Below are 9,359 nucleotides of genomic sequence, written 5' to 3'. Positions count from 1 at the left end.
GGCTACTGCTCAACAATGTTGATGATGATGATTAAAGAATAAGGAGAGGGGGTAGCAAAGCTCTTCTTCTTACACAAGTATAAAGGAACACATTTCCTTCAAACTGTGTGTGAGGACAGAGCTTGGTGAGGAGGTAAGGAGCTTATTTTGGAGATGAGTGCATGTATGCACATGTGCTTACATCCCAGCAAAGATGGCAACAGCAAACCTGAGGTGGAGTCAGGTGGCGGAATAGGTTGGGCTGTCCCTAAGGTTGCTCCAGCCTTTCGTCTGGTTGGCTTACCACACACTGGGCAGCTGTGCAGAATGCTATAGATGCCCAGTGGTAGTTCCGGAAGCTCATTGCACTGCCTACTGCATGCAACAGTGGCACATGGCTATTTAATCCCCAAAAGGTCAAGGTTCCTGTTCCTGAATCGAAAGGTCAAGGAAGCATCTGTGCAAATAGGAGAGTGACGTTTGCTTTCCACGGAGACCAGACTTGTGAGTGCTGCCTGGAATGGTGCTGTGCGGCTCCAGTCCCTGCCAGTGATGTATGAAAGACAGAACCCCAACGACTGCAGCAACTGTTACCCTGCACATGCCCAATCTCGTCTGATCTTGGAAGCTAAGCAGGGTCAGGCCTGGTTAGTACTTGGATGGGAGACCGCCTGGGAATACTGGGTGCTGTAGGCTTATACCATAGTCTTTCGAGACTGAAGGTTGCCAACCACTCCAACCAACCACCCCTACACACCCTTTGTATGTGCAGCATTTGCTTCTGCAGGACAGCACTGCCCATGCAGACAGTGGGGCTGGGACTACAGCAAGACAAAATGGTACAATCCCAGGGGACCCTCACATGCATGGTCAACCTTAGGCAATTTGACCAGTTTGGCCAAATTGTGCCTCGCGCATGGAGGGGCCCCACACTGGGGCAGCCCGCAGCCACAGCTGGCACATTGCTCTGTAGTTGAAACTTCAGCATGGAATCTTCAATGCTGAGGTGTCATGAGGAGAGCATGGCAAGCAGAGCATTGCCTCTGGGACGGCCCTCTCTCCACTGGCCCTGGGCCCAATTGGCTTGAAATTGCCCCCCCTCCAAACAGCTGCATGTGACACAGCTGCTGGTGAGTAGGGGGGACCATAGGGGTGGGGGACACAACTCCTAAGGTCGGCCCTGCTCACACATTCACTCTCCACAGAGTGCAAGTGCCTGAAGAGGGCTAAAATTTCCAGGCGACCGAATTCACTACTGCAGTGGTCATAACACATTTAGCACCGGGACCCACTTTTTAGAATGAGAATCTGTCTAAGACCCACTGGAAGTGATGTCATGACCGGAAATGACATCATCAAGCAGCAATATTTTTAACAATCCTAGGCTGCAATTCTACCAGGACTAGTCCCATTTACTATAATTGTTAAAAGAATATACATAGTAGCTTGTTAAAAGTACAGGTCTGTAACATTTCCCCAAATGCAGTCACATACCATGGGAGCATCGTCCAATATATTAAAAATAAAACATTGAAATGAATGGGGACCCACCTGAAATTGGCTCACGACCCACCTAGTGGGTCCCGACCCACAGTTTGAGAAACACTGCACTACTGGGAACAGTGAACACAGCTTAACACAAGTTCACTTTGTGTTAACACAGCAAACATGGGAAATCTACAGGTGGCAGTGAAGATCCCAGACCAATCTTGATGGACTTTCCCCAAGGTGTGCTACCCCCAAAATTAAAAGAAGGATAAGTACATGCTGCTGGTCTCAACGTCCACTGCACAATGAGAGCATTGACGACAGGGTAAGGGATAACTTGATGCCTTGGAAGATAAAATATATATGCTTCGGTGAATTTAGAAAAAATGTACTGTTCGTAGGTTAGCTATGAAACATGGCTGTGTTTTGTTTGGTATGAAACATGGCTGCCTGCTTTTTCTCCACCACTGTCTCATTTCTTTATTTTGCTGGTTTCCATCACTTTTTCTCATCTTCAGCCTGTCTGCTCTTGAGCTTCTTCCTTGCTCTTTCAATTTGAAATATCACTCCTGGCTTGCCTTTCTGAGTTATCTTTCCCTAATTCATTGTTTGCTTCTGTTGCCTTTTCTTCTCTCCACCCTCTACTTAGGGTACGCCCAGGTTATTCAACTCCACAGCTGCTCAGAAACGTCCACGGCATAGATGTCAGTGATGACTTGAATTGGCTTCTTTCTGTGAATGCCCTGGTCTCAGGTTCCAATCAAAATTTGACCGGGCCATTGGACAGAAAAGGACCGTATCCCTTTTAAAAAATGACACATGCCATGTAAAGAATTTTATTTTAAGTTTTAATCCTGAAAGCTGACTGTGTTGCTATCCATCTTTGTTTTCCGGACCGTTCCCCTGACAAAATAAATGAATTATTTAAGTGGCATTCTTTTGCTGAGGTCCCTTGGACAGCCAGGCCCCAACACAGCTGTACCCATTTTTCAATCTTCGATTGAGCACTGCCCAGCAATTTGCATTATTTTGGGGAACCAGCTACTCCCCTGGGATTCTGATCTAGAGCAATTACAAACTCAAACACAAGCAGCATCTAATTGAGAGATTCTTTTTTTTTTTCTTTATTATTAAGAGCAATTGCTAGGTGTGCAGGACAACACACGAGGCACAGACAGTGGCATCGCTAGGAGGGTGCGGACTGCATTCAGGGGGGGGGTGACACCACTACTGGCCAAAATTGTGAAATCTTGGTATTTTTGAATAATTCCATCATGTTATATATAATTCAATGCAGAATTACATGTCAAATGCAATTAAACCAACCCCATTTAGCTATCTGTATTCTATCAAAAGTTATGGCCGGATAACCAGAAAAGGAAAACACAACTTGCTTCTGTAACAAAAAGTGGATCTCAGAATTAACCCATGAGACTTGATTGTTTTGAGAGCCAATGAAGTGTTGTTATGTCACAGCAGGGAACCAATAAGGTGTTAGTATGAGTCAGCTCTTATTTCCAAGTATCGGAGCTAATATTAGAACTCTTATTCAGTTGTGCGAGTGTCACACAAAACTGGCTACTGATTTTTGTTGGTTACTGATTTGTTGGGTGACCTGACCTGTACTGTTATATAGTAAAATAAATAAAGTTAATAGGCTTGACACCAGCTCCAACCCTAGGCATAGCAATCCTAGGCTATGATAGTATATCATAGGCTATGCACATGATATTGTAATTTATTCTGTATGGTCTGGTACAGGAGGAATTCCATCATGGGGGTAATGCAGTGAGCTCTCACACCAGCTGACACTTCCTAGTGTCGCCTCTGGACACAGGTCAATGATCTTGGGGTGCACCCATTACAAATTGGTATGAAGTTTTTAGAGCTTTATTTGTATCCATAATTAAAGAGACTATCCCACCACCTTACATGGAGCACACCTATTACACAAAAATTCATAGTGCGCTTGTTTCCGCCATGACCTTGACATGCGCATAAAGCGTGTTTTTAGTTTTCCATTTCTTTGAAATCATATGATTTCCCCACAATGGCATCCACAAAACTTATTAGTGTAATCAAAGCATCCAGCAATACATCATTTTCGCCTATTGACCAGCCTTGGTAGTGTTCATTATAACATACTGATACAGCATCTTAGCACTGCTCATTATCAAGACACTAGTTCATGCCTAAATGATAAGTTCAAAGCACATTCCTAAGTAAAAACATCTTTGGCTAACAAGCATTCTTCTTCAAGCTTGTACAAAGAAAAGGTTACTCATAGGTTATATGGATTTTAGAATGCAGTGGAAAAGCTTGGGACATAAGGATACAGCCATCTCACAATCACTAATATAATATTACACTCATGGTCCTCAATTTCTCAGACACATACAGGTCATCTGTGAAAATGTCTGCAAATCCCAAGAGCTGCACAAAATTTTCACACCACTGAAACACTGCCCTGTGGGTACATTGTTTGACATTTGTTATCTTTTGCCTTTGTCAAAATCTTTCAGTGCCATCCAACCATTTTTAGGAACCCATTTTTAGGAATGGGTTAAGTCAGAATGCCAGATGTAGGGGAGAGCACCAGGATGAGGTCTCTTGTTATCTGGTGTGCTCCCTGGGGCATTTGGTGGGCCGCTGTGAGATACAGGAAGCTGGACTAGATGGGCCTATGGCCTGATCCAGTGGGGCTGTTCTTATGTTCTTATGTTCTTATGTTAACCAGGAAGCTTAAAGGGTCACACGTGATATCTTGTGCTTCGTCTCTGATGCTTAAGTTCTCTGTGAAACTGCTAAGAGCACATTTGTACAAAGGGTCATCATGTGAGTCCATAACCTCAAATAAACCTCTGGATGTGGGAAGGGCAGGCCACACTATTCCAGGAGCTAACTAATACTGACTGTTTTATCTACCTCTGCCTTGGCTTCATTCTTCCTCTTCCTCTGGAAGTGCATCAGGATAGCAGAAGGGTGTAGTGAGTTGATATGTGCAATCCGGCGGCCCCAAACAAGATGCTCTAGAAATCTGCGTGCTCCAGGGTGCAAAGTGTGATCACAAACAATCTAGTCACTTTTACAGAATTTGAGGAATTACTGCTTCTCTTTTCAGTGGCCAGATCCGTATCCACAACCATGGATCATGGGGATAGCCACTAAAATTGAATGTCAAGAGAACTAGAGCAGATAAAAGAAAATATTTCTTTACCCAGTGTGTAATTAATCTGTAGAACTCCTTGCCACAGGATGTGGTGATGGCACCTGGCCTAGATGCCTTTAAAAGGAGTTTGGATAGATTTCTGGAGGAAAAGTCCATCAGAGATTACAAGCCATGATGGGTATACCTCCTGATTCCAGATGTAGACTGAAACTGAATCCCAGATGCAAGGGAGGATCTGCGTTGATAGGGGGCAGATAGCTGGGGCCAGGTGACATGATGTGCCCCACATCATTGTGTCACCCCCTGCACCTGCGCAGTCACCCCCTCCTTTGCACATGCTTAGCCCTGGACCTCGAAACAGCTGTGTTTGGAGCTGTACATTGACAGGAGTGGTTGGGCAAGCCAATTTTGCTGTGTTTGTCAAACAGTGACATTAAGTGCTATCACCCCCTCCCCCCAGCAGAGATGGTGGGAAATTGTCACTCCACCATTGGGGGGGGCAATTAAATCCTTCAGCCCTGGCTTAACTATGCCACTGCACAGGATGCAGGTCTCTTGTTGTCTTCAGTCGTCCCTGAGGCATCTGGTGGGCCACTGGGAGATACAGGAAGCAGGACCAGATGGGCCTTTGATCTGATCCAGAAGGGATATTGTTATGATCATGTCTTTTAGGCACCACCCCTGCTCTGAAGCTCTAGGAATCAGCATCAGCTAGGCTAAGGGAATAACCCCTTCTTACCCCCTAAGGTCTTCAGCATAAGGTGGTATGTCTTTATGCTCTAGTACAGGGGTGTCCAAACATTTTGGCAGGAGGGCTACATCATCCCTCTGACACTGTGTTGGGGGCCAGGAAAAAAAAAGAATTAATTTACAATTTAAAATTTAAATAAATTTACCTAAATGAATATATTGGAGATGGAACTTATATGAATGAATGAAAGTCTTGCAGTAGCTCAAGGCCTATCAAAGGCCTTGCACAAAGCAAGGCCAGCCTTTCCTTCACTGCCACTGCTGCATCACAGGCATGAAACAGCAAGTAGTGGAGGGAGCACTTGTCCCACAGCTCAGGTGAGAAGTCAAACAGTTGTCCTCTTGCTGACAGCAATTGCGTCAGGCCAGCACGGACTCCCAACAAGTCTCTGGAGGGCCAGAGGATCATTGGAGACTGGGGGCTCCCCAAGGGCCGGATTGGGAGCCCCTGAGGGCCTCAAGTGGCCCCCGGGACGGGGTTTGAGCACCCCTGCTCTAGTAGTCTAGATTCCTCTTCATTTGCTGTTTTCACTGGTTTGGGTTTGTCTCTTTCCAGGGGAATAAAGCAGTGCGAATCTTCTCATTTTCCTGTTTATAGTTCCCTCCATATTGTAGTTTTTATATCTTTTGATAGTCTCCCAACTAGGTTATTATGGAGTAATTGCCTTTTATTCTTGGTAATGGATTCACCTCAGGAATACTTTCCCATTCAAACTGTCATTGTTGTGGGTATTATTGTTATTATTTATTGTTTCCAAAGTAAGTCATTTGTACAGTAACTAAGCCTTGAACATAGAACAAATTAAAGACGTAAAATAAAAGACTGTCCTCAAGCTTAAAGTTTACATGAGGGATAGGAGGCAGGGGGAAAAGATAGAGAAGGGAGGTTTGAGAATGCCAGTGGGGAGACGGAAGTTTTTAATAGGCATTTAAATGCAATTGGGACCAGGCTAAGGCTGGATGTGATGGGGCAGCCATGCACGTGTCTTTTATGTTCAGCTATCAAGTGATGGTGGCTCTACTCCTTTTGTTGGCAACCTTCAGTCTCGAAAGACTATGGTATCGTGCTCTGGAAGGTGGTTCTGGAACAGCATCTAGTGTGGCTGAAAAGGCCAATTCAGGAGTGACTATCCCTTCCACACTGGGAGCAAGTACAGTCTGTCCCTGGTCTGTCTCCCTGGCTATGGGCCTTCCTTCTTTGCCTCTTTGCCTCAGACTGTTGGCCAAGTGTCTCTTCAAACTGGGAAAGGCCATGCTGCACAGCCTGCCTCCAAGCGGGCCGCTCAGAGGCCAGGGTTTCCCACTTGTTGAGGTCCACTCCTAAGGCCTTCAGATCCCTCTTGCAGATGTCCTTGTATTGCAGCTGTGGTCTACCTGTAGGGTGCTTTCCTTGCACGAGTTCTCCATAGAGGAGATCCTTTGGGATCCGGCCATCATCCATTCTCACGACATGACCGAGCCAACGCAGGCGTCTCTGTTTCAGCAGTGCATACATGCTACTCCTTACACAAAATGGAATGCATGGAAGGCGGGCTCAAAAGCAGCCCTCCTGCGCTAACGGCTCTACTGCTTTAAGCTGTTTTCCCCTCAGCCCATGTCTGATACAGAAGTGAGCAGGGAGAGGAGCTTGGATTTCACTAGCCCTCCGTGCATGCTCTTCTCTCTGTAAACAGCACACCCCAAAAACCAAAAAAAGAGGGGAGAAGAGCATTTCATGCAACCTGGAAGAAAAAAGGGGAGACCCAAAAGTGCTGGAAAGATTTTTTTTTTTTTAAATTGTAAAATATTCCAGTAGTATCATGAATGCCTGACATGAGCTCAAACTGATGAGCTCCTCCTCAGAGGCAGCAGTAAGTTGTCTTATCAACAGCTGAGAAGAAGTGATATTTATTACTGCAGTCAAATAGACTCCTGTGTCTGCCGTACAATTCTTTCCAGCATCTTGCTGAGCCTGGTAAGATTTGTAACCATGCAGCAGACACTAGGAATGGATACGTTTTTAATTTTACAATTTAAAAATCCTTCAGCACTTAGGAAACCCCCCCCCCCATTTTATTCTCTAAACAAAACCCCCTCACACACACATGCACAATATATGAACACACACAAAATACACATGGCTGTCTCATCATATCAGGGCAGGCCCTTGTTGATGTACTGCCGTGTGCCACACACACACAGGTGTGATCTCCAAGCAGCCATGGTCCTCTGGCCACTGGTGATTAGGGCCAGGCTTTCTTTCTTCGTTGTTTATCTCCAACATCATTTGGTGAGACGTTGCTTTTCGTCATAGGTTTTGTGTATAACCTTTTGATCCCCAAACTTTGAAAGCTGTGACCGTGTTTGTGGAGCAAAAGGCCTGTGGATGGTTTAATCACACAGTCCAGAGCACTATGGACGCAATATACATCTTCCAAGTGAATGCTCCAAAGTGAGGATTTGCACCCTGGAGAAACAGCACAGTGGTGAACGGCTTTGAGGGACACATTGGCAAGAACCTTCTGTCAATGCTCCTGCTGTTACTTTCTCTATAGAAAGGCTTGGTCATAGCAGGAGACCACACTGGCTTGTTCTTTACTGGCTCACCTCCCCATGAGACCATCCCTGTGTGTGAAATAGTCACTTGATTCAATGTTTAGGCCAGATTTAAGAAACTGCTATCTCGTAGCAGTTCATCACTTCCTTCATGGTCAGTGGGAGTGAAGGTGTTTTTGGGCAGTGCTGTGCACACAGCCACTGTGTTCAAGAATGCCTCTTGCTAGCTGCCGATCATGCATTCCCACATGCTTCTGTACTGTGGAGCACTTCAACCCCGGCTAGAACTGAGGAGTTACGTATCCTAAGGCAGGGCAGATTCAGTGTTTGTATTGGAGAGCGGGGGTATGAGCACTACATTAATGCCAGAGCCCGAGTCAACCGGGCTGGTAGATGTGCGCTCCTGGGTGAACTTTGGTCTCTGTGACCAAGGTTTGCTGGGCGAATAGACCTGGGCTCCTGCCTGGACTTGGAACCCAGATCTACCTGCTGGGTAGACCTGGGCTCCCACTCCGACTGCCCTTTGGAGCCACCTCTTCCAGCCCTGTGGGTGTTCCCCTGGCACCCGACTTTGCTCCTCATCCCGGAGGGTGCCCTTCCCTGGCGCAACGGTTTGGGGGGGGCCATGTACCCATGGCTCCCCCTTGGATCAGCCCCTGGTGTGAGGCGACTGTGTTGGGCACCTAGGTCCAGTTTACACAAGCTCTTGGAGCATACATTTGAACTTGCTTTTCCTGAGTCAGCCCATTGATAGATTAGGGTCAGTACAGATGGCCCCCATATCCACGGATCTGGTATATGTGGATTCAGTTATCCATGGACTGGAGGAGATGCCCTCTGCACACCCATTACTTTACCTGTGTTTCATTGTAGAAGTGCTTGCAGTGTTTCTTGTTTAACAGTCTTGCTAACTAAAGAGCCAAACGTGCAGGCAACCAGGGTGACTAACAAGAAGCCAGAGATCCTGTTGGGCACGTGGGGACTGCTATTCATACAGGTGCCCTCTGTCTCTGCCGTTTCTATATCTGCAGGGTGGTGATGGAATGGGACTCCCATGGATAGGGGGGCCCACCTGCCAGCCTTAGCAACGGGTCTCAAACAGGTATCCTTACCATCCTGACCTGGCAAAATTGGGAGTGGAACCCTTCTGCATGCAAAGCAGGTGCTGTATCCCTCTAGCCATTCCTCTTGCTTGGCTACTTTTGCTACACCAAGGTAGTTCACCAAGAGGACAAGCCACCATTTCCACCACTGCAGCCAGTCGCGGACCTGCCCTTGTGGCGCCCTGGGGCAAAGGTCTGCAGTGCGGCCCCCCCCATGAAGCCACCCTCCCCCACTCACCTGGAATGAAACAGAGCCTTGCGCAGCTCCAGGACCGAGTGGGGAAGCTTCCCCACGGCCTTAAACAGTGCTTCCAGCAAACCGGAAGCACAGTTTC

At 46.7% G+C, this 9,359-nt stretch overlaps 1 pseudogene; it reads left to right on the top strand.

Moving 5' to 3' along the window:
- Positions 1 to 555: 555 nt before the first annotated feature.
- Positions 556 to 675, top strand: LOC136658128 (5S ribosomal RNA; annotated as a pseudogene).
- Positions 676 to 9,359: the final 8,684 nt, after the last annotated feature.

The sequence above is a fragment of the Tiliqua scincoides genome, chromosome 7, assembly GCF_035046505.1.
Source record: "Tiliqua scincoides isolate rTilSci1 chromosome 7, rTilSci1.hap2, whole genome shotgun sequence".
Classification (NCBI taxonomy): Eukaryota; Metazoa; Chordata; class Lepidosauria; order Squamata; family Scincidae; genus Tiliqua; species Tiliqua scincoides.
Note: the sequence above shows the minus strand (reverse complement) of the source record. Positions and strands in the feature narration are given on the sequence as shown.